This window comes from Heterodontus francisci, chromosome 1 (genome assembly GCF_036365525.1).
Source record: "Heterodontus francisci isolate sHetFra1 chromosome 1, sHetFra1.hap1, whole genome shotgun sequence".
NCBI lineage: Eukaryota > Metazoa > Chordata > Chondrichthyes > Heterodontiformes > Heterodontidae > Heterodontus > Heterodontus francisci.
This window is the reverse complement of record NC_090371.1, coordinates 91230289-91256291: the sequence shown is the minus strand read 5'-3', so window position 1 is coordinate 91256291 and position 26003 is coordinate 91230289. Positions and strand designations below refer to the sequence as shown.

The 26003-nt window shown below is 45.4% G+C and overlaps 1 protein-coding gene and 1 long non-coding RNA gene across 2 annotated transcripts in view; one reads left to right on the top strand and one right to left on the bottom strand.

The window, feature by feature from the left end:
- The window catches only part of LOC137370857 (uncharacterized), an 80959-nt gene extending 72809 nt beyond the window's left edge, over positions 1-8150 (top strand). Inside the window, exon 3 of the long non-coding RNA XR_010975135.1 lies at positions 8073-8150. This is a non-coding gene — a long non-coding RNA (uncharacterized lncRNA). The remainder of the gene's footprint in view (positions 1-8072) is intronic.
- The window catches only part of parp8 (poly (ADP-ribose) polymerase family, member 8), a 475386-nt gene that overhangs the window by 385357 nt on the left and 64026 nt on the right, over positions 1-26003 (bottom strand). The window lies entirely within an intron of this gene.

Below are 26003 nucleotides of genomic sequence, written 5' to 3'. Positions count from 1 at the left end.
GGTGCCTAGATGACTAATGGGGCATTAATTGGCCAGGTTGGACTTGTCCTGCTTTTTGTGTACAGGACATACCTGGGCAATTTTTCCCATTGCCGGGTGGATGCCAGTGTTGTAGCTGTATTGGAACAGCTTGGCTAGGGGTGCAACAAGTTCTGGAGCACAGGTCTTCAGTACTATTGCCGGACTATTGTCAGGGCCCATAGCTTTTGCAGTATCCAGTGCCTTCAGTCGTTTCTTTGATATCACGCGGAGTGAATTGAATTGGCTGAAGTCTGGCATCTGTGATGCTGGGAACTTCAGGAGGAGGCCGAGATAGATCATCAACTCGGCACTTCTGGCTCAAGATTGTTGCAAATGCTTCAGCCTTATCTTTTGCACTGATGTGCTGAGCTCCCCCATCATTGAGAATGGGGGTATTTGTGGAGCCACCTCCTCCAGTTTGTTGTTTAATTGTCCACTGCCATTCACGACCAGATGTGGCAGGACTGCAGAGCTTAGATCTGATCCGTTGGTTATGGGATCACTGAGCTCTGTCTATCACGTGCTGCTTACACTGTTTGGCACGCAAGTGGTCCAGGGTTGTAGCTTCACCAGATTGACACCTCATTTTGAAGTATGCCTGGTGCTGCTCCTGAAGTGAGAATTAGATGGTCTCCATAGTGCCAGCACATGGCTAGGCTAAGTGCCAAATTTGACATTTTAGTTGCAGTTGCCATTTCCTTAAGTGTACACAAGTCGTTATGGCCACAAAATTTGGCTGCGTAGCACTGCTGCTTTCGGTCTTATAGGTACCAGTGCAGGAAATAATAGTGGGTGTTTGCTTCTAACAACTTCCAGCGTGGCCCTCAGCGATCACCATCTGCTGAAGGCGATAGCACAAGCATCCCGTGCGTGCAAAATAATCATTCCATACCAACTTTGTCCAACACAGAGTGCAGAGTGGACAGAGCGCAACATCAGTCAGTGTTTAGTGCTGACTTGGCAACCAACCTGCCATTTTGGATGTTGTTCATCTTGTTAACCTGATCTCTTAAACACAGAGCTGACTGTAAGTTTAGCTGAATGAGGACCCTCCCACCAGCGTTATCTAAAGGCATCACCATTCAACTTTCAGGTGGCGTGCTTTTGACTATTTACTTACTGCTGCTGCAGAGTCAGTGGAAGTACTGTGTTGTTGGAGGAGCTCACACAAGTTCATTCAGTTACAGGGGACTGCTGCTGGAGCTCTGGAAGGACTGGTGGTATTTTGAAAGACCTCTGAACACCATTTGCTCCCAGACATGGGGGCTGAAGTTGCAGTTCCTCTTGGGCTACAGCATCATCGGGATATAGAACAGAGGCAGCAGAGAGGAGACGCTAGTCACAGAGGGGAGAGTTGGAGGAGGGTTCTCAGCAGGAGATCTTACCTGCCTAGAGCCTTTAGAGAACATTTCTCCTACCTGCACCTCAGCCAGGAACAGTGTCTGTGGCAGCTACACTTCACCAAGGAGATGGCCACAAAACTGTGTCACTTCCTCCAACCAGATTTGCAGCCTCAGAGTAGAGTGAGGATGGCATTGCCAGTGGCCATGAAGGTCACCGTTGTCCTCCACTTCTACGCCAGCAAATCCTTCCAGACTGCAGCTGATGACATTGTCAACATATCTCAGTTCACCGTCCATTCCTGTATCTGGGAGAACACAGAGGCTCTGTATGCCAGGAAAGGGGGCTTCATTGCCTTCTCTCCAAGCAAAGAGAAGCAGGAGGAACGGACATGTGACTTTTCTGGGATAGCGGGTTTCCCCATGATGCAGGGAATTGTCGACTGCACACACATAAACCTGAGGCTGCTGCATCGTATCGGGGAGATGTAACACAACTGAGAAGGGGTCGACTCCCTGAACATGCAGTCAGTCTGTGACCACGCCCAGACCATAATATTGGTGAATGCCCGCTATCCTGGCAGCAGTCGTGATGCTTTCATCCTTTGACAGTCATCCCATGAATCGAATTTTTAAAAAACAGTAAATCGCTAAATGTTTCATCCTGGGGCAACGTCTAAGGAGATTGTGCATTCAACTGCAAGAGCCCATTCAAGCAAGAGGCACTTACAGAGATGTAATTTATGTCACTGTGTCTATCTGTCTTTTCAAATTATGTCAAATTTCTTGTTTTCATCACAATTTCTGACTCATTAAGTAAATCTAGTGAACATGTCATTTGAAATGTGCACTTCCTGAGATTGTGATTTCATTAATGGTAATAAGTTACTTGGTACCTGCACTAATGTCCACCCAATGCTTGTGAAGCAGTGAACAAGCAAATTCGCCACTATACCTGTCAAACAGTTAATTAATTCAGCTGTGGAGTTTGCAACATTTGTACAAAATAGCTCAAAAATGGAGAAAATCCCAACTTCCTGAATTCCTGTAACTGTGTCACAAGAAATTGACTAGTATCTAAAATGTCTGGATGATGGGAATTCCAGCAGGGCCCCTGGTAGCCGTGAGTGAACGTCATGCCCCCTGTGGGTACAGCAGCCTTGCAGGCTCTGAGGAAATTCAGGGCCACTGACTTGACTTTTCACTTTGACCTGCAGCTGCGCATGCTTATCAGCTAAGAGGTACAAGGTCTTAACATGATAATAATGGAGTTTTCACTCACCTATCAAGAATACCAACTATTGCATATTTGGAATAAAAGAACTAATTTTTACTGTGGGTAAGGGGTCAGCAGAACGAGTCAGGACGACCCCAGTACAATGACATGAGGCATAGGCCATTTCATACCCGAGCAAAGGGTATGTCCCCAGAACATTCACCCAGACTTCTGAGTACTAGTCTAGTGACATTACCACTACACCACCATCTCCCCTATAAACAGATGAGTAGGTCATCGCAATGATTTTAACCCACCACACATAGCCCATTCTCATCAAATCAGGGCTAGAATCTTCAGAGCGCTACTGAACACAAATAAATACCAATATACATTACAAGTTATACGGCTGCTACATCACTTCTAAATAAGTCCATCTCTTCTCCAAAATTAGCAAAGAACTCTGAGCAAAGGAGTGCAACGGTTGGTGAATACAAATACTTTTCATGCTGACAGAGCTGTTGGCAGATATATAGGGAATATATTTTTGTAATAATATAGACCAAGGCTACAGTCCTGACTACATGCCAAGAATGAATTCAAAACACAGAGTCAAACACTTAGAGGTTTATTAAAGGTTAAATGAACAGACATACAACCAACATCAAGATTAAATAAGATGGATTTGTAAGTGATATAAATGCTGGAGCTGAATGTTTGTAGCACAGCTGAATATTGATTCATTTCATCTTCATTCTCACTGGAAAGCCCTCAATATCAGCTTTATAGCATCTTATATTTAATAGTTTGAACATGCCTAAATGTTACTCAGTGAAGCATTTAATTTATACCACTCCATGGGACTACAATTGTTGAATATATTGTTATTTGCATAATTTATTCAAGAGTGCAGATGAGGACTGACTTTCAATATTTCACCCAATCTCCTAAACTACTTCAGTTAAAAGGCACCACCTTCCTTTGTTTAGTAAATGTTTAGTAAGTGCTTTTTGTTATATAGTGGCATCAACGGACATTATCATGATTTGCTCATGATGACATTGTGATGGGCAATGAAGCACAGATCTTCTCAGTCTTTCCCATCCCAACACTACAGCTGGGAGTAGGATAAACCTGGCAATTGCAGTCTTGTCAGTTTAATGTCAGTATTGAGGAAGCTTTTAGAAATAATAATCTGGCAGAAAATTAACAGCTACCTAGCCAAGCATGGAAAGCCAGCAGAGATTTGCTAAGGGCAAAGTGTGTTTGACTAACTTGATTGAGTTTTGGATGAGGTAATAGAGAGGGTGGATGAGGGCAGTGCAGTTGATGTACATATGGATTTTCAAAAGGTGCTTGATAAATTACCACATATTAGCCTTGGTAGGAAAATTGACACCCATGGGATAAAAGGGGCAGTAACAGCATAGAGAGTTGTCATGAACGGATGTATTTTTTTGGACAACAAGGAGGTATACAGTAATGTTGCACAAGGTTCAGTATAAGGGCCATTGTTTTTAATTATACATTATGACTTGGACTTGGGGTACAGGGCACAATTTTGAAATATGCAGATGACACAAAATCTTAGAAGTGCAGTAAACAGTATTAGACTTCAAGAGGTCATAGAAAGGCTGGTGAAATGGGTGGCTACATGACAGATGAAACTCAACACAGCAAAGTGTGACGTAATGCATTTTGATAGGAAGAATGAGAAGAGACAATACATGCTAAATTGTGCAATTTTAAACGGGGTGCAAGCAGGTAGAGACCTGGAGATGCATGGGCATAAATCCTTGAGGGTGGCAGAACAGATTAACAAAACAGTTTCGAAAGCTTATCAGATCCTGGGCTTTATAAATAGAGGCACAGAATACCAAAGCCAGCAGAAAACCTCCACTCAGTCCACAAGCATGACCCCATGCTTACAGTTGCTTTCCATTTTAATTCAACACTCTGCTCTCACACCCATATTTCTGTCATTGGCCTGCTGCAGAGTTCCAGTGAAGCTCAACACAAGCTTGAGGAACAGCACCTCATCTTCAGATTAGGCACTATACAGCCCTCTGGACTCAATATTGAGTTTAAAAATTTCAGAGCATGACTGCCATTTTTGAATTTTTTCAAATCATGTGCCTGTCTTAAATGTGTTTTTCATGTTTTTACTTTCAGAGCTGTTCATTATTCTGCCATTACCACTCTCTTTGGACTAATGCTTTGTCTTTTACTACAACTATTAGCACCCCCTTTGCCTTTGTTCTGTGACATCTCTGTGATTTAATCTCTCTTGTGTTACAACCAGGTGAGAAAGGTGCTAGGGACTTTTACTGTCTTTACCTGGTCTTATTTTAGCAGGGTTTAATTTTTAAACACACTGTGTTTTGAGCTCCCCCTTGGTGAATCCTTGTTCACCACTTTCCATGATAAGGCAAAGAAATGAGCACACCAGGTTTTCTTAGGTTTAAAGAAGAAAAGTGAAATTTATTAAACTTACTTAAACTCTAATTCGGTTAACACCTACGGATATACGACACGCCCATGCGGGCATGCACACATGATACACACATGCAAATAGGGACAGAAAAGAGAAGAAAAATAAAGTAGAGAGGTTTGAGGCAATCTCTGAAGGCGGTTTCCTGTTACTGTTTCTGTGTTTCCGGCTCGCCCTAGCGTCTTTGATTGTAGACAGCTCTTACTTTTCATTGGGACCCAGTATTCTTCTTAAACCTTGTTCACGTAGGAGACTTTTTTCTCTTTGAGTTCACGTGTCTTCAAAGGGTCTTCTGTTCCGTGAGAAAGAGATGAGAGCAGACAGAAAAGAGGTGTTCTCAGTCCAGGAGCAAACAGCTTTCTGAGTTTCTTCCTCTCAGCAAGTTCAAATTTAAACAGCCTTTTAGTTCACGTGACTAAACTGGCTTGATCAGGTCTTCTGTGTATTGGAGAATCAGGGACTGGGTCTTTTGTTCCAACACTGTTTACCAGCATGCAAGTGTTTTTTCAGTCAGGGGCTTGGCAATTCCTTGTGATAGGCTCTCTTTTCTTCCCAGCCACAATTTCAAGTTTTAATGTTCATGCGGTGAAATAATGTATGACTCAGTCTTGGCAGGTGGGGGCCTGCATGACACTTGCCCTCTGCCTTATCTTGCCCTATCTGCCCTTCTTGCTCAAAGCCTATTATATTTCTAACTTTTGCCAGTTCAGATGAAAGGTCACAGACATGAAATGTTAACTCTGTTTCTCTCTCCACAGATGCTGCCAGACCTGCTGAGTATTTCCAGCACTTTCTGTTTTTATTTCACAAATGCCAGGAAGTTTTCCTAAACCTGTATAAAACAGTCATTCAGTTCCAGCTGGAGAATTGGGCTCAATTCTGGGCACCACACTTTGGGGAATCACATGAAGGTTTTGGGAAGGATACAGAGAGATTTACTAGAATGGTTCCAGGGATGAGAGATAACAGTTACATGGATAGACTGGAGAAGCTGGGGTTGTCCTCCTTAGAGCAGAGAAGGATAAGGGGAGATTTTGTCAGAGTTCTTTAAAATCAGAACGGGTTTAGATAAAGTAAATAAGGATGAACTGTTACTGATAGTGATAGCCAAAGGACACAGATTTAAATTAATTTGCAAAAGAACCAGAGGTGGCATGAGGAAAAATATTTTACACAATGGGTTGTTAGGATTTGGAATGCACTTTCTGATGGGGTGGTGGATTTAGATTCAATAGTCGTCTTCAAAATTGAATTGGATAAATACTTGAAGGAGATAAGATAATTGCAGAGATTTGGGGAAAGAGCAGAGGAGCAGGACTAACTGGAAGGCTCTTTGAAAGAGCTGGCACAGACTCGATGAGCTGAATAACCTCCTTCTGTGTTACAATATTCCATTATTTTATGAATATAAAAAAAAATTGCCAAATAGATTTTCTTGATGACCGGTGGGTGTAATTTGACTTTGGGTGAAATGGACAAGATGGATTGAGTGGTCCATTATACTACTCTCCCAGATGAAGTCCATGACAATCGGGACTGTAGGTTAATGGCCTACTGTTGCCCTTTTTTCTCCCTATCAAAAGTCAAAACAACTTCTGTGACTCTTTAATGCTCTGTATGGGGCTGGACATCCCCAGCTCTTCCAGTGCACATTGCCATAAATCCACTAGGAATGCCGCAGAAGGACCGGAAATCAGAAAAATTCAATAATGTGCTGAGAAAATTGAAGTGACAGGCATCCATACAGCAAGGCAAAATCCAGGGGTAGGTACAATGAATGGTGGTCAGGAATTTTCTCATAGCTAGACAGAGAGTAAACATTGAATGATAATTTTTAGTAATATTGACAGAATCCTGGGAAGAGGGCATTAGCTTTGTGACTTACCCAACGAATCCTGCATGGCACCAGAAGATCAAAAAGGGAGAAAAATAAATCAATAGTGGCGAGCACAGAGAGAAAACATTAACGTGGCTGCACAAACGCTGCAGTTTTTGTTTTATTTCATAACAGGAGGCTTGTTGCTGCTTTTACATTTTGACCACTTGCCGAAAATCGGAAATAAATCTATAATTACCTTGAACTAAGTATTTTTGCATTAAAAAATATTTTTGACAGACACTCAACTGGACTGTAACCACGCTTTTGAATTTTCTTTAGATATTGCTCACAGCTGCTGCTGGCTTTAAAATAAGTTGGAAATGTTATCTTCTGCAAGATACACAATTTTGAGCACCAACAGAAGATGTACTCCACACAAGAATCAGATATTCTATCTGACGAAGTATTTGTACCATGCATCGTCATGATCGTAACGTTTTGTAATTTCCCTTCAGATATGGAGCTCTATGAAACTTCCACTTCAATGAGGCTGATCTCTAATGACAAGAATCTGAGTTAGGAGAAAATACTGGAGACAATTAGGTTTTTCTCCTGGAAAAGCGATCTCCTTATAGAGGTGTAAAAGATAGTAAATGGTTTGGAAAAAGTTAGGTTTTTTTAAATTTAAATTGTGGAAATAAGACAAAGGGACACAGGTTCAAACTAGTAAAAGACAAAAGGGGAGAAAATTGTTTGTGTAGCGCTGCTTCAAGTGGTGTTACACAGACTTATGTCAATTCCTGGGGGCAGACAGCACTGCAAGCCACTACCTGCACAGCCCGTGTGGGTTTCTTCATCAATGTCATTGATGAGTGGCTGGCAGCGCTGTCTGGGGAATCATAGTACTAGTTGAAGGAGATAACTCAGAAATAATTTAAGAAAAAATTAAATGCAATAATGGGGGCGGGGGGGGGGGGGGGTGTGGGGGTGGAGGAGTAGGGTGATATAGAGGATTGTTCTGGATGGAAGAATTAAGATGGATCCAAAGATCTTCCTCCTGTAAACATCTTGTGACTGCATAAGACTCATGTTCTGACATACCCAAAACAAAGTCGTACGGATGCTGACTGGCCAACTATGTGTTTCGAGAATTTTACTTTTGATTTCTGTTTTTTCTTTTTGTAGAGCCATAGAAGCATAGAACCAAAGAAAATGTACAGCACAGAAGAAGGCCATTCAGCCTATTGTATCTGCACCAGCCAAAAAATTATATTGTATTATTAAAATTATCTGCGATATAATTATTTGTTTCGAATTCTTTTAAAAATGAAAATCTTCTGAAGTAAAGTTTGTTGCTCCCCTTTACACACATTCACTTTCTATTCCTGTCAGAGGTCAGTGATGAACTCAGAAGATAACAACAGTTTTCAGTTGCTGAAATCCCATCAATCTTAGCTTTTTAAAAAAACACGTATTTGATTTTTATAAGCCAGGCTTCCAGGCTTATTCTTAAAACAACTAAATCCCAATGAACACAGTGCTGATTTCCTTAGACAGAAACTAGCCGATTCCTCTGAATGCTGCACTGAATGCAGAGTTTTGTTTGTTTTCCGTCAGAAACATTTTGTGAGTTGCACTCTGTATTACACATCCTTATACTCAGAGCATCAAATGGAAGTGATACCATTAGATAATATCAACCAAGTTGGAATTTCATTTCTGACCCGTCAGTAACTAGTTTCCTGAATCTGAAAAGCGTATTTAGTTGATTAAGTACATCGAGCATCACCAGAAATTAAAATATGAGCACTGATTTAATTTAACCCAGCCAGCAGGAAGTGGGTGGGTTCTGACCTGATATCAATTTTACACTACACCTGGTTTTATGTTCCATAATGTCAATGTAGCGTAAGATTTGATGGATGTAAAGCAGATGTCAAAATCAAACTCGCCCTGTACCCACCAGCCACATTAGGTTAAAATCAGTTCTATAGTGTTACAAACACAAGGTTGCCATAGATACCTTCTTGGATTCAATGATATCACTTGCACCCGTTAATAATATGAATGTCTTATTTTTCTGGCATTGAGTCACACAGTCCAGTATCTACTTGCATCATAGTATAGCCTGGGGATGTAACAATACACCCTTATATCCTAGACTGGATATTTGTGTCTTCACACCAGTGCTTCTTCAATTTCTTGAAAGAAGGACCAAGCGAAGATTTGATGAGCTGAGCCCAGATATGAATTGTTATTCCACAATAAAGTGAATGAAAAGGTCAAACATTATGATGGATACACTTAATTCAAACCATCTAACTTATCTGCATAATAATTCAAAATAGCAAATGTGCTCTGCTAGCCCACATCAATGGATCATCTCACTCGACTTAACCATCCTCCAGCATTTCTGTCCCGTTCACTTCTTCAACTGTCTTCACAGATTTTCCTTTCTGTTTCCAAAAGGCTCCTCGTATTTCCCCCCCACCACCTCCCCACCGCACCATCATCACTTCACCCCCACCCCCCCGGACCACCACCACTTCACCACCTCCCCCCCGCACCACCACCACTTCACCACCACAAACCCCCCCACACCACCACCACTTCACCACCTCCCCCCCGCACCACCACCACTTCACCACCAACCCCCCCCGCACCACCACCACTTCATCACCACCACGCCCGCACTACCATCACTTCACCACCACCAACCCCCCCCACACCACCACCACTTCACCCCCACCCCCCCGGACCACCACCACTTCACCACCTCCCCCCCGCACCACCACCACTTCACCACCACAAACCCCCCCACACCACCACCACTTCACCACCTCCCCCCCGCACCACCACCACTTCACCACCAACCCCCCCCGCACCACCACCACTTCACCACCACCACGCCCGCACTACCATCACTTCACCACCACCAACCCCCCCCACACCACCACCAATTCACCACCTCCCCCCCGCACCACCACCACTTCACCACCACCACCCCCGCACTACCATCACTTCACCACCACCATCTCCCCCACACCACCACCACTTCACCACCACCCCCCCGCACTACCATCACTTCACCACCACCAACCCCCCTACACCACCACCAATTCACCACCTCCCCCCCGCACCACCACAACCTCACCACCACCACCTCACCACCACCACCTCCGCACTACCATCACTTCACCACCACCAATCCCCCCACACCACCACCACTTCACCACCACCCCCCCCGCACCACCATCACTTCGCCACTACCAACCCCCCTGCACCACCACCACTTCACCACCACCAACACCCTTGCACCACCATCACTTCACCACCAACCCCCCCGCACCACCACCACTTCACCACCTCCCCCCCGCACCACCACCACTTCACCACCACCCCCGCACTACCATCACTTCACCACCCCCCCCGCACCACCACCACTTCATCACCAACCCCCCCGCACCACCACCACTTCACCACCACCAACCCCGCACCACCACCACTTCACCACCAACCCCCCCGCACCACCATCACTTCACCACCAACACCGCCACACCACCACCACTTCACCACCAACCCCCCCGCACCACCACCACTTCAGCACCACCACCCCCGCACCACCACCACTTCACCACCAACACCGCCACACCACCACCACCCCCGCACCACCACCACCCCCGCACCACCACCAACCACCCTGCACCACCATCACTTCACCACCAAACCCCCCGCACCACCACCACTTCACCCCCGCACCACCACCACTTCACCCCCCCACCCCCCCCCCACCACCACCACTTCACCCCCCCTCAACATCACCACCACTTCACAACTCCCCCCCGCACCACCACCACCTCACCACCACCCCCCCACCAGCACCACCACCACTTCACCCCCACCCCCCCCGCACCACCACCACTTCACCACCTCCCCCTCGCACCACCACCACTTCACCACCATCACTTCACCCCCACCCCCCCCGCACCACCATCACTTCACCCCCCCACCCGCACCACCACCACTTCACCCCCGCTCAACATCACCACCACTTCACCACCTCCCCACCCACACCACCACCACTTCACCCCCCACCTGCACCACCACCACTTCACCAGCCCCCAACATCACCACCACTTCACCCCCTCCGCATCACCATCACGTCACTCCCCCCCCACACCACCACCACTTCACCCCACCCAACCCCCGCACCCCACCCCACCCCCGGCACCACTTCACCCCAGCCCCTCACCACCAGCACTTCAACCCCCCATCCCCCGCCCACAGCACCACCACTGCACTGCCTCCACCACCCTGCTGCACCACCACCACTTCACCCCCACCACCCCCACCCCCACGCTGCCTTCACCAACACCCCGACCCACCACCCTTGACCCACCCCACTGCACTGCCTCCAACACCCTGACACACCCTACTGCTATCCCAGTTTCTGCCTTTTTTCCTGTTGCTGTTCTCAAGCAGAGATCAAGGACTTAACAGCACAACATGTGCGATTTTTTTATAGTTATATGAAAAAATTAACAAATTACTCATTGATTAGACCCTTGGGAAAACAACTTCTATTTAGTACATTAAATATCTTTTGATTAGATGTAAAGAGGGGATCCATGCCAATCCCAGATTATTTATTTGTCTTTGGTTGATGGCAGTGAAGAATACATTTTTTATTTATTTATTTATTTATTCAGAGATACAGCACTTCTGAACAACTCAGAAAGGAATGTACTCTACAGTGTATTGCAGAGCAGAAAGGTTTTAGGTTTGATGCTTATCTAAATGGTAAGTCAGCTTTTTCCCAACAGGCTAGTGGTGGGGACTGTAACTAAGCTAAAGGGCAGAAAGCACCAGGTTTAGCTCTGACACCAGTCTAGCACTATTCACTAGCAAGACTCACACATGCCTCATGCAATTGCCTGAGGGGTTCAATTGCTCAAGTGTTTCAGATTAGTTTTTCCTTTAGCAAGTAAGCTAAGGCTAAGAATACCTGAAAATCAGCCTAAGATAGTTCACCAGATAATTTCCATCTTTATAAAGCCTACGGCAGTATTATGGAATCATACAGCACAGAAAGAGACCACACAGCCTATAGTGCCTGTTCTTGCTCTTTCAAAGAGTCCCACTACCTTGCTCCTTCCCTAAACCCCTACAAATACATGACAAAAAGATTGCAGGTGCCTGATAATGATAGAGTCCTAAATCACATTTTTAATCCATCATGGGATCAATACTTTTAAAGAAAATATGGGTGTTTCACATTAAAAAGCTTTTTAAAAAGGCACAGCCCACTTATAATTCACAGTACATATACTATTTTTATATATTTAAGTATTGCTAATCAAATAACTAAGAAAATATTAGGTGTTTCTGAACCTATCACCAGGCCCAGCTAAAGGTGGTCAGGAGTCCAGCAGAAGGTCTGGAAAAATTGGTCAGGACTTGGATATGCCAGTTAATACCCAAGGGTGATTGCCTTTGTTGGACATGTTTGCACTGGTCCTTCTATCCACTCACAATGTTGGAGGGTGCAGGGCAAGGCTTTCCTGCATGAAAATCTCACTTCATCTGTGCCAATTTAAAATGCTTTGAGTGTTCTCCTGAACTCTCACTGGCACCAAACTGTCACATGAATCAAATTCCACATGTTCACTTCACACAAGAATGGCCTCCCTCCCATTCATACAAGCTTGAGCCCCTGTTTTAACCTGGAATAGAAATTGTGGATCCAGGCATCGAAGCAGCAAGTAATTCATACGGCCACCCCATGACTGTGAGGCATAGACAATTTTAATGCCTAGACCTCATTTTAATCTCCCCTCACTGACTCCTAACCAAAGCCAGTGGGAATGATGTAGAGGTCACTGGGCAGGAGCAGGAAATTGTGCAGTGCACAGGTCGCCACCGGCAAACCCAAGGAAATAGACGCTGGCATTATGAACATTTGAATTAGGAGCAGATGTAGGCCATTCGACCCCTCTAGCCTGCTCCGCCATTCAATAAGATCATGGCTGATCTATTTGTGTTTCGAATTTCACACTCCCATCTACCCTCGATACCCCTTGATTTCCTTGCCTAACAAGATTCTTTCTACCCCTGCCTTAAAATTATTCAATGACCCGCCTCCACTACCTTCTGAGGCAGAGAGTTCCAAAGTCGCACAACCCTCTGAGAGAAAAAATTTCTCCTCATCTCTGTCCTAAAAGGGCGACCCCTAATTTTAAAACAGTGCCCCCTAGTTCTGGACACACCCACAAGAACAAAGAACAGTACAGCACAGGAACAGGCCATTCGGCCCTCCAGGCCTGCGCCAATCTTGATGCCTACCTAAACGAACACCTTCTGCTCTTCCGGGTCCCATATCCCTCTATTCCCTTCCTATTCATGTATTTGTCAAGATGTCTCTTCAACGTCGCTATCGTATCTGCTTCCACCACCTCCCCTGGCAGCAAGTTCCAGGCACTCACCACCCTCTGTGTAAAAATCTTGCCTCGCACATCCCCTCTAAACTTTGCCCCTCGCACCTTAAACCTATGTCCCCTAGTAACTGACTCTTCCACCCTGGGAAAAAGCTTCTGACTATCCACTCTGTCCATGCCGCTCATAACTTTGTAAACCTCTATCATGTCGTCCCTCCACCTCCGTCTTTCCAGTGAAAACAATCTGAGTTTTTCCCAACCTCTCCTCAGACATTCTTTCCACATCCACCTTTTTAAGACTGTTTAGGATCTTATAAACTTCAGTCATGTCTCCTTTCACTCTTCTAAACTCCAGTGAAAACAAGTCCAGTCTACACAACCTTTCCTCATTAGACAACCCGCTCATTCCAGGTATCAGTCTAGTAAACCTCCTCTGAACCGTCTTCAATGCATTTACATTCTTCCTTAAATAAAAAGAGACCAAAACTGCACATTGTATTCGAGATGTGGTCTCACCAATGCCCTGTATAACTGAAGCATAACATCCTTACTTTTATTTTCAATTCCTCTCGTAATAAAGGATATCATTCCATTAGCCTTCTTTATTACTTGCTGTACCTGCTTTTTGTAACTTTTTGTGACTCCTGCACTAGAACACCTAGATCCCTCTGCACCTCAGAGTTCTGCAGAGGTTTTCTTTCCAGGTTTCTGCCACTAAGAAGGAGCCTGCCATTGCACTGTGAAATCCCAGCAGTGTTGCTGCATGAGAGAAGGTTGCCAGGTATGTAACGGGGCAGAAGTGCCTGGATATGAGAAGATAGTAGGCCTCGGCAGAGACTGTAGCCGATATAGAAAGGTAAGTGATGGCCAGAATGGAATCAGATGGGCTAGCAGCAGTCTCCCCTCTCCCTCCAAGTGAGAGAACTGATGGTTGTTATCAACACTTCCCAGGGGCTAAAACCAGCTGCCCCTTGGCGCCTCCCGAAGCAGCAGAAAGTGTGTGGATGTGAGGAAAATCAACTGGGGACCCAAGCTCTACTCTCTGCACTGCCCCTTGCATGCACTTCAGCTAGTCCCATTGGGGAGGAGAGGAAAATCCTAGTCGGTGCTTATGACCTCACTGCCTGCATTTTCCATTGATCTCCATCACTTTTCAACACTGGCATAATAATCCCATGAGAAGTTATGCTCACAACATAAAGTTAACCTATAGTGATGATGTTAAAGGAACATCAACACACTAGCGTCCTGAACAAAATATGTCATCTCCTTTGCTCAGGCTATCATATTCCTTTCTCTCTGACTTTTAGTTCTGAGGGAACTCCAACTTCCTACTACGGTGTCATGAAAAATATCATATTTACTCAGTCTGTTTTGAGTTATACCCTGTGGGAATGGGGTGACATATTTAAGAATAATTTCCTTTTCCGGTGTACAATTTATTTTTGTTTCAGCTCCCAAGCCTGCTGGGCTGTCTAAACATGAACCCTTCTAGGACAATGTCCTTTCAGAGAAAATGGCCCCATGATTCATTTTTTTAACATGCCGAAGATTTTAGGATATTACAGCAGCTTGAAGATTTCTATTCAAAACACATTGGAATAAGAACAGTGATATTGCAGCCATCATTTGCTCAGATAAAAAGAACAAATGAACTTAGAAATAAATGACGTGAGTGATTTCTAACACTGCCTCTCTCTCCAGGCATGCTTTCACTCAGACTCATCCAGTTGCCCTCTCGCACCCATGTCTTACACCCTCCACAAATGTTGTCCTCCCCTCCTCTCCACATAAGCCATTTCTAATGCTCATATAAAAGCAAAATACTGCGGATGCTGGAAATCTGAAATAAAAACAAGAAATGCTGGAACCACTCAGCAGGTCTGGCAGCATCTGTGAAAAGAGAAGCAGAGTTAACGTTATGGGTCAGTTCCGAAGAAGGGTCACTGACCAGAAACGTTAACTCTGCTTCTCTTTTCACAGATGCTGCCAGACCTGCTGAGTGGTTCCAGCATTTCTTGTTTTTATTTCTAATGCTCATAACTCTGTTTTCTCTCCTTGCAGGGGGAGAGAGCACACAAAGTTGTGGAGAGGCGGAGACCCGAGAGATGTGGTCCTCCAGTGACAGACACCTTGACAGCCACTGGCAATGCGTACCCACCTGGCCACTGGGAAGGAGGTCTTGTTCAGGAGGCTGTAAATGTCAACAATGACTTGCTGTGAAAGCCAGAACCTCCTCAGGCACTGGTGCTCATACATGTTGAGAGAGCTGTTCCTCTGCTTGTAGACCCTGTGTTGGGGATCTCATCTTCTTGGAGCTGGATCTCTGTGCCCATACTGTCTGCCCTGTGGTTGAGGAGGAAGGCAGCTGCTGTTGATGCTGATGTTACTCATGCTGCTCCTGGTGTTGGCCTTGTTGCTCCTTTTGTCCTTCATCAGAGGTACAAGGTAGAGCTGCTTTAACTGCTCCTGTGCTGTGGTAAAGGCTGATAGCAGGGAAGTGCAGCTGAAGGTGAGTGAAGTGCTAAACAGGTGAAGTGCCTTCCAAGAAGTTGGCAATCACCTGTCAAGCACTGAAAGCACTCTCTGACAAGAAACGCCGTGAGCAGGAGCCTCTCACCTGGGCATTACTGCAGCTTGTCAGTTTTACTGATCAAAAGTTTCCCAGCCTGTCAGTTTCACTGAGGAAGCTTTTCCCACTGTGCACAGCCTGATTGAACCTGGCGAGTTGCTGACAACTCGAGAAATAGGTTTGCTGGCTGTTAAAGCCTGATTTCAGGGTTAAAGATACATTTAATTGTTTGTTTGCATAATCTAGTTACCTTCCAAACAGCTCCAAGGAAGTTCTCCACTCACCTTCAAACCCATCCGGATGAAACATGGAAGAGGGCTGGATGATGTCAGGATCCTGACCTGATGTCACTTTTAGGGGATTTAACTCCCCACACGCATCCAAACCCCTCTCCCCTTGCCTGTGAAAATTCTCCCCAATGTGGCAGCACAGATAGGAAGTTGGCTAAAGGGCAGTAAACATAGAGCAGTGATTCATGTATTTTTCTTTCCAGACTGGAAGAATATAAACTGTGTTGCCTCCAGGGGGTCATAGTTAGAACCATTGTTTTCCAATGATCTGGATTTGTGTATGGAGCAAAATATCAAATTGGCATCAAAATTTGTCGACAATACAAAACAAGGGAATATAGGTAACTGTGAAGAGGGCTGTAAGGGACCTCAAAAGGGCATTGACACATTAACATATCAGACAAATAGATGACAGATAAAATTTAATGCTGAGAAATTCAAGGTGATTCATTCTGGGAGGAAGAATAAGAATAGAACATATGCAATAAATACAAAACTTTAAAGGGAGTAGAATAGCAGAGTTAGATAGAAGTTCTGTGGGACAGCAAGCTGATCGAGCTTAAAAAAGCATATGGGATCATAAGTTTTATTAATACAGGCAGAGAGTACAAGAGAAAGATAATATTAAACTTACACAAACTATTGCTTAGATGACAGGTAATCATTTCAAATTTCATGATTTTGAAATGCATTATACCACTTCTTGGAGTTTGATTCAGGTGAGTTTACACTTGAGCAATGCTGTACAGTTTGCTTTGCTTTTTTTGGTATATATCAATGATTGAGATTTAAATGTAGGGGGTATGATTAAGAAATTTGCAGATGATGCAAAAATTAGCCATGTGGTTAATAATGAGGCAGAAAGCTGCAGAGTGCAGGAAGATATTGATGGACTAGTCAGGTAGGTGGAACAGTGACAAATGGAGCTCAATCCAGAGAAATATGAGGTAATACATTTGGGGAGGGCAAACAAGGTAAGGGAATACACAATAAATGGTAGGATACTGCGAAGTGTAGAGAAACAGAGGAACCTTGGAGTGCATGTTTACAGATCCCTGAAGCAGGACAGATGGATAAGGTGGTTAAGAATGCATATGGGATACTTCCCTTTATTAGTCGAGGCATAGAATACACCAGCTGGGAGGTTATGCAAAAACTGTATAAAACACTAATTAGGCTGTAGCAAGAGTATAGAATACAGTTTTGGTCATCGCATTACAGGAAGGATGTGATGGCGCTCGAGAGAGTACAGGGATTTACGAGGATGTTGCCTGTAGCCATAAGTAAAGATTGGATAGACTGGGGTTGTTTTCTTTGGAACAGAGGAGGCTGAGGGGAGATTTATTTGAGCTTTACAAAACTATGAGGAGTCTAAATAGTGGGTAGGGAGGACCTATTCAGGGATAGGCACCGACATATCGCACCACAGACATTTGCCAAAATTATTGACTCAGCCATGGCCATGGGGCAATTAATCTGTATATAAAGTGTATAGCCAATCTAATGCCATCAAAACACAGTACAATTTAAAACACATTTCTCCCTATAAATTAAGCATACAAACATTAATAGAGAGAAGCACAACTGTATTAGCTAGCTATCAAGCAAAATAGTATACAATGCCAATACGAATATCTTTTGTTGGTAGAATAGAGCTAGCCATACCATGTCACGGGGTGGTAGGTGGACCTTATCAGATGACCTCTGTGGATTCACACTGTGTTAGGAGTGTAAATTAATCCAATAAACTGGGAAGCTCAAGGAAAGGAGTGTTATTGTGGTCATTGAGATGAAGCAGTAGAAAAATCTGCAATAGGAAGATGGACCATTTCTCACACTGCTGTTGTCTCAAGACAATTTAACCCATGGTCAATGTTAGTGAAACGTCTCCACATGCTTGTAATATGTGCCTGAAGACAAGGCAGCCAACAAAAGGGCAGTGATCTCCAAATTAGGAGGATTTTATAGGATGGAGCAGATAGTACTTCAGAAGACTCATGTGGAACAACAATGTAGTGGGACAGGAAGGGACAGAGAGATTAATGATAGATAGCCAAGACTAGTTTATTCGCCTTAACAGGCTGTTAAACTAGGTCCTGGATTTTAAAATACAGAAACAACAGAATCTCTCATGGACAAAATGTCATTTGCTCTCCAAAGCTAGTGACAAAATTAGATAACCACAATTACAACTAAAGAGTGCCCTTCAGTTCCTCCAATAAAGCGATTCTCTGAAATCCACCTCTGTCCATATCTCAGTCTATCACTGTTGATTCCGATTCCGCTCTGACGAGATAATTATTACAAAAAGCCTTTCTGCAAAAAGTTGAGCAGTTGTTACTGCATGTATTATTCAAGTCCAAAATGTTTAATCACTATCTGTAAGATTGGACTCCAGCCTAACCAATATATGTCCAAGCCAAATTTCTTACCTGTTCGCAAAGGTGCACTTATAGCATAATGTAATTATATGTTACAGACAACTTTCAAATGACATTGGCCACTCAGGTCATCTGCCCTCAAACTGGACAGTAATTGATGCAAACTGCAGTTACTAATCTTTGACATACTTATAAAACTTGTCCTTTACTCCAATTCACAGCAAAATAAAAAAATCAGTTAATGACTGTTTCTAACATGGTCACTGAAATATAATGGGCTGGATTTTACAGCCACCCGCCACACCCCCCCCACCCTTGACGATGATGGGGGTCATGGCTGGGGTGGGGGTGCAGAAAATAACTCCGGCAGAGGCCCGCCAAGGGCCACAATGCCAGGAAGGCCCGGCCTGATATTACCTGCAGTGGCGAGGACTCGTAGCGGACACCCCGCTTGGCGACAGGAGCAAAATCTACATATTTAAAAAACTGAAAATAAATTAATTAATTACTTACCCCTCCCGCCGTCCATCCCGCTGCAACATTGGTGCTGGTGGCCAGCACTCCCGCACCTTCGGATACCCGTCCGGAATCCACAGCAGGATACCAGTGGGGAGGAGGGACCAGGTAAGTTTTTCAGTGCAGAGGGGTAGGGGGAGCAGCATCAGAGTGATTTGATTGGTGTAGGGGATGGTGGGAAGGGGTAAAGATTAAAGTTTGTGAACTTTGGGAGGGAGAGGATCAGGTGCACAAGGCAGGTGTTTTGGGGGGGGAGAAGGCAAGGAATGAATTGTATGGTTATTGGGGAGGTGGTAGAGGGGCTAGAAACATTTATTTAATTTCTTAGTATAAATTTTACATCACTAGCTCTTTAAAAATTTTAATTAAATGGAAGAGTTCGAAGTCTTTAAAAAATTATGTCGGCGTCTGCACAATGGCACCTGATGCCATTGCCGGGGACAGACAGCCCACCCCCTCCATGTCATCAGGGTAGGCAGTCCACCCCGGCCATTTAAATGAGCCGCTATGCTAAATGATGTGGCGGCTCATCGACGTGCGGTCTGCGCAGGCAGATTGCCATTTTTGAAGCTCACCATGAGATCGTCAGCGAAATTATACAATCCAGCCCAATAAATTTTTACTATGTCTTCCCTGACAGTTTTTAAAACTGTTAATGCAGCATGGATTTTGTAAAGTTCATCATAGATTAAGGTTTATTAAAGCTATGTGTTACGTTGTATTTACTAACTATTGTATATGGGTCAGCATGTTTTTTGCCAATATCATTCAGCCCGAATCCACTATACTCTTGTATTCATACGGAACTTACAGTGCTGACTTCTGGAGGTTCCTTGGATTTTCTTGCCTGTTTTCCCCTAAATACAAGTTCAGGAACAAAGTGATTCCAAATGAATAACAGCAGAATTGTGACATATAGAAGTAAAAATGCAGTAACTTTCAACATGTCATTGGGCTTGTGTCCCAAATGAAAGTAATTCCAGCTAGAGCATAGAAATTTAGATATTCCCTAAGTGACTTTTGCCATTTTAAAATTAATTTACATAACACATGTCTTTAAACTTGTGTTTTAAAATAATCTAGCTGCTAAGTTATTTTAAAACACATGGTTAAAGGTTTAGGGGAGCAGGGGTGTCCAACCTTGCTGCATGGGGACCACATTATCATTTTTGTCTTACATAGGGGGCCAGTGAGACAATTTTGGAAAGATAAAGGCATTAAAAATTTATCTTATTATTAATCGAAACAACAGCAAATGTGTACTTTTGTGGAGAAGCTTTAAATGAGAAGACTAATTTATTGATTTACTTTCTCATCACTATGTTGGACACTGATTTAGTGAGATACTTAGCATTTTTCTGCTTGCACAAGTAGTCAATGTCTGCCAGTACACTTGTGCAGTGATGCAGAGTAGTCTGAATTGATGTCCATCTGTCAGGAGTGATCTTGATTGATCTCTCTCCCTTCTCTCTCTCTCTCTCTATGTCTGTCTGTCTGTCTCTCACTCTGTGTTTCTCTCTCTCTCCCCTCCTTCTCTGTGTTCCCCCTCTCTGTGTTTCCCCCCCAGTTGTGTTGTCCCCCAGCTATGTTGTCTGCCCCTACCGTGTTGTCCCCCCCCCACTGTGTTTTCCCCCCTCTCTGTGTCATCCCTGCTCTCTCTGTCCCCCTCTCTCTGCATCCCCCTCTCTCTCTATCCCCTCACTCCCTTCACTATCTGTCCCCCCTCTCTTGCTTCCCCCATTCACTCTGTCCCACTCTCTCTCTCTCTCTCCCACTCTCTCTCTTTCCCCACCTCTCTCTCTCTCTCTCTATCCCCGCTAACTCTCTCTCTCTGTCCCCACTATCTCCCCCCCACTCTCTCTCTTTCCCCCCACTCTCTCTCCCCTGCCCACTTTCTCTTGCTCGCTTCCCCACTCTCTCCTGCTTCCCCACTCTCTTTCTTTCTGTCTGTCCCCCCTCTCCCACACTCTCCCCTACTCTCTCTCTCCCCCCACCCTCTCTCTCTCTCCCTCTCCAACTCTCTCTCTCCCCACCCTCTCTCTCTCTCCCTCTCCAATTCTCTCTCCCCCCCACACCACTCTCTCTCCCCCTCTCTCTGTCTCTGTACCCCTTCTCCCACACACTCTTCCCCCAACTCTCTCTCTCCCTCACTCTCTCTCCCTCACTCTCTCGCCCCCTCATTCTCTCGCCCCCTCACTCTCTCTCTGTCCCCCCTCTCCCACTCTCTCTCACTCTCTCTCTCCCACTCTCTCCGCAAAACCCACCCCCCCCCTCCCCCCCGCTTTCTCTCCAACCATTGCTGAGAGTGCGAATGTTATTTCCGAACTCCGAATAGGTTTGTGGTTTTCTGGTGGATATTTAAAAAATATAAGGTCAATAAGGTTCTGTCCCGCCACAGTCTGCCTGCTTCAATGGGTGCTTGGAGCTCAGGGTCATTGCCCGAAAGGTGGACTGATACACCGCACCAAACAACATGAAAAAAGGAAAGAAGGTACCAGCCCTTCGCTTTGCAAGCTGGAACGTCAGAACTATGTGTCCTGGCCTGTCGGAAGACCTTACACAAATCAACGATTCTCGGAAGACCGCCATCATTAACAACGAGCTCAGTAGACTCAATGTGGACATTGCAGCACTTCAGGAGACTCGCCTCCCCGCGAGTGGCTCTCTAGCAGAGCAAGACTACACCTTCTTCTGGCAGGGCAGGGATCCTGAAGAACCAAGACAGCATGGAGTGGGCTTCGCCATCAGAAACTCCTTGCTCAGCATGATAGAGCCTCCCTCAAATGGCTCGGAACGCATACTGTCCATCCGACTGCTCACCACCTCTGGTCCAGTACACCTACTCAGCATCTATGCTCCAACACTCTGTTCCGCACCTGAAGCTAAAGACCAGTTCTATGAACAACTCCATAACATCATTAGCAGCATCCCCAACACCGAACACCTATTCCTGCTGGGGGACTTTAATGCCAGGGTTGGGGCCGACCATGACTCATGGCCCTCCTGCCTTGGGCGCTATGGCGTTGGAAGGATGAATGAGAACGGGCAGAGACTGCTTGAGTTGTGTACCTATCATAACCTCTGCATCACCAACTCGTTCTTTCACACTAAACCCTGTCACCAGGTTTCATGGAGGCACCCAAGATCACGTCGTTGGCACCAGCTAGACCTCATTGTCACAAGGCGAGCCGCCTTAAACAGTGTTCAAATCACACGCAGCTTCCACAGTGCGGACTGCGACACCGACCACTCCCTGGTGTGCAGCAAGGTTAGACTCAGACCAAAGAAGTTGCATCATTCCAAGCAGAAGGGCCACCCGCGCATCAACACGAGCAGAATTTCTCACCCACAGCTGTTACAAAAATTTCTAAATTCACTTGTAACAGCCCTTCAAAACACTCCCACAGGGGATGCTGAGACCAAGTGGGCCCACATCAGAGACGCCATCTATGAGTCAGCTTTGACCACCTACGGCAAAAGTGCGAAGAGAAATGCAGACTGGTTTCAATCTCATAATGAAGAGCTGGAACCTGTCATAGCCGCTAAGCGCATTGCACTTTTGAACTACAAGAAAGCCCCCAGCGATTTAACATCCGCAGCACTTAAAGCAGCCAGAAGTACTGCACAAAGAACAGCTAGGCGTTGCGCAAACGACTACTGGCAACACCTATGCAGCCATATTCAGCTGGCCTCAGACACCGGAAACATCAGAGGAATGTATGATGGCATGAAGAGAGCTCTTGGGCCAACCATCAAGAAGATCACCCCCCTCAAATCTAAATCGGGGGACATAATCACTGACCAACGCAAACAGATGGACCGCTGGGTTGAGCATTACCTAGAACTGTACTCCAGGGAGAATGCTGTCACTGAGACTGCCCTCAATGCAGCCCAGCCTCTACCAGTCATGGATGAGCTGGACATACAGCCAACCAAATCGGAACTCAGTGATGCCATTGATTCCCTAGCCAGCGGAAAAGCCCCTGGGAAGGACAGCATTACCCCTGAAATAATCAAGAGTGCCAAGCCTGCTATACTCTCAGCACTACATGAACTGCTATGCCTGTGCTGGGACGAGGGAGCAGTACCCCAGGACATGCGCGATGCCAACATCATCACCCTCTATAAAAACAAAGGTGACCGCGGTGACTGCAACAACTACCGTGGAATCTCCCTGCTCAGCATAGTGGGGAAAGTCTTTGCTCGAGTCGCTCTGAACAGGCTCCAGAAGCTGGCCGAGCGCGTCTACCCTGAGGCACAGTGTGGCTTTCGTGCAGAGAGATCGACTATTGACATGCTGTTCTCCCTTCGTCAGATACAGGAGAAATGCCGTGAACAACAGATGCCCCTCTACATTGCTTTCATTGATCTCACCAAAGCCTTTGACCTCGTCAGCAGACGTGGTCTCTTCAGACTACTAGAAAAGATCGGATGTCCACCGAAGCTACTAAGTATCATCACCTCATTCCATGACAATATGAAAGGCACAATTCAACATGGTGGCTCCTCATCAGAGCCCTTTCCTATCCTGAGTGGTGTGAAACAGGGCTGTGTTCTCGCACCCACACTTTTTGGGATTTTCTTCTCCCTGCTGCTTTCACATGCGTTCAAATCCTCTGAAGAAGGAATTTTCCTCCACACAAGATCAGGGGGCAGGTTGTTCAACCTTGCCCGTCTAAGAGCGAAGTCCAAAGTACGGAAAGTCCTCATCAGAGAACTCCTCTTTGCTGACGATGCTGCTTTAACATCTCACACTGAAGAATGCCTGCAGAGTCTCATCGACAGGTTTGCGTCTGCCTGCAATGAATTTGGCCTAACCATCAGCCTCAAGAAAACGAACATCATGGGGCAGGATGTCAGAAATGCTCCATCCATCAATATTGGCGACCACGCTCTGGAAGTGGTTCAAGAGTTCACCTACCTAGGCTCAACTATCACCAGTAACCTGTCTCTAGATGCAGAAATCAACAAGCGCATGGGTAAGGCTTCCACTGCTATGTTCAGACTGGCCAAGAGAGTGTGGGAAAATGGCGCACTGACACGGAACACAAAAGTCCGAGTGTATCAGGCCTGTGTCCTCAGTACCTTGCTCTACGGCAGCGAGGCCTGGACAACGTATGCCAGCCAAGAGCGACGTCTCAATTCATTCCATCTTCGCTGCCTTCGGAGAATACTTGGCATCAGGTGGCAGGACTATATCTCCAACACAGAAGTCCTTGAAGCGGCCAACATCCCCAGCTTATACACACTACTGAGTCAGCGGCGCTTGAGATGGCTTGGCCATGTGAGCCGCATGGAAGATGGCAGGATCCCCAAAGACACATTGTACAGCGAGCTCGCCACTGGTATCAGACCCATCGGCCGTCCATGTCTCCGTTATAAAGACGTCTGCAAACGCGACATGAAATCGTGTGACATTGATCACAAGTCGTGGGAGTCAGTTGCCAGCATTCGCCAGAGCTGGCGGGCAGCCATAAAGACAGGGCTAAATTGTGGCGAGTCGAAGAGACTTAGTAGTTGGCAGGAAAAAAGACAGAGGCGCAAGGGGAGAGCCAACTGTGCAACAGCCCCAACAAACAAATTTCTCTGCAGCACCTGTGGAAGAGCCTGTCACTCCAGAATTGGCCTTTATAGCCACTCCAGGCGCTGCTTCACAAACCACTGACCACCTCCAGGCGCGTATCCATTGTCTCTCGAGATAAGGAGGCCCAAAAAGAAAAAAAAAAAAGAATTTAAAAAAAAATCTGAACCTGCAGAAAACCACAAATCTGTCGCAGGTTCAGAAGCGCTATTCTGCTTCAGCACCTGTCAGCTGTGAAACTGACACTTGTAATTTTTTTTTAAAAGGCCTGAAGAAGCCAATGGGAAATTTCTCATCCCTGAAATTACCAGTCACAGACCCCAAAATCTTTCACCAGGGACAATGGTGTCAGTGTAAAAACATATTGCCGACTCCTGGACCTATTTCCTTTACCTGAAAGGTCAATAACCATAGATTTAACGTAATTGTTGGAAGGATTATAGGGTAGTGGAGGAGATTTATTTTCGCCCAAAGGGTGATGGAGATCTGGAACTCACTGCCTGAAAGGGTAGTGCAGGCAGAAACCCTCATCACATTTAAAAATTACTTGAATAAGCACTTGAAGTGCCATAACCTACAAGGCTACGAACCAAGAGCTGGAGAGTGAGATTAAGCTCGATAACTCTTTTTCAGCTTGCATGGCCACAATGGGATGAATGGCCTCCTGTGCCATAAATTTCTATGATTCTGTGTGAAGTCCAAACCAATTTGTGTCACCATGAACTGTGCTGCACGGCTCTCCTGTAACAACCTCCCTTCAGTGAAGACACAGAACCTATAGGCCAGCTATAGCATGGGAATAAGGGTCATCTTTCAGTTCGTTGTGCACAGAAATGGGAAGAAACTGAAGCAGACCATTCTGTAGCAGACTGTTTGCTCAGAAAGGATCAGTTCAGAAGTAAAATAGATTTTGCACATTTCTACAAAGCGGTATATTGCCTGGGGCATTTTTTTCTGGCTTGTGGAGCTGAGCAGTTATAATCATCAAGAGAGAATGCTTGTAGCTTTCTAATGCCGATGAGGTGAAGTTACATGTCACCCTCACACTGCTGGAGGTTGACAGGCTATCAGAGTGATGAAGTCCTGCAAAAACCTGCACACCAGTAGTTTTCACTAACTTTTATGAAAAGCCATGGCGTATTACACATCCAACCATAAGTTGGAAATCGGAGTACTCAACAGACACAATAGAAGCCATTGTCACCCTGTTCACAAGGTTGCAGAGTAGCCCCCACTTTTCAACAGACATGTCAACTCTCATGAATTGACTGTGAGGGAAGTGAATTCTCGATAAAATTATGCCTTACTAGCAATCGGACGAAAGGGCTCTGAAATCTCAGCA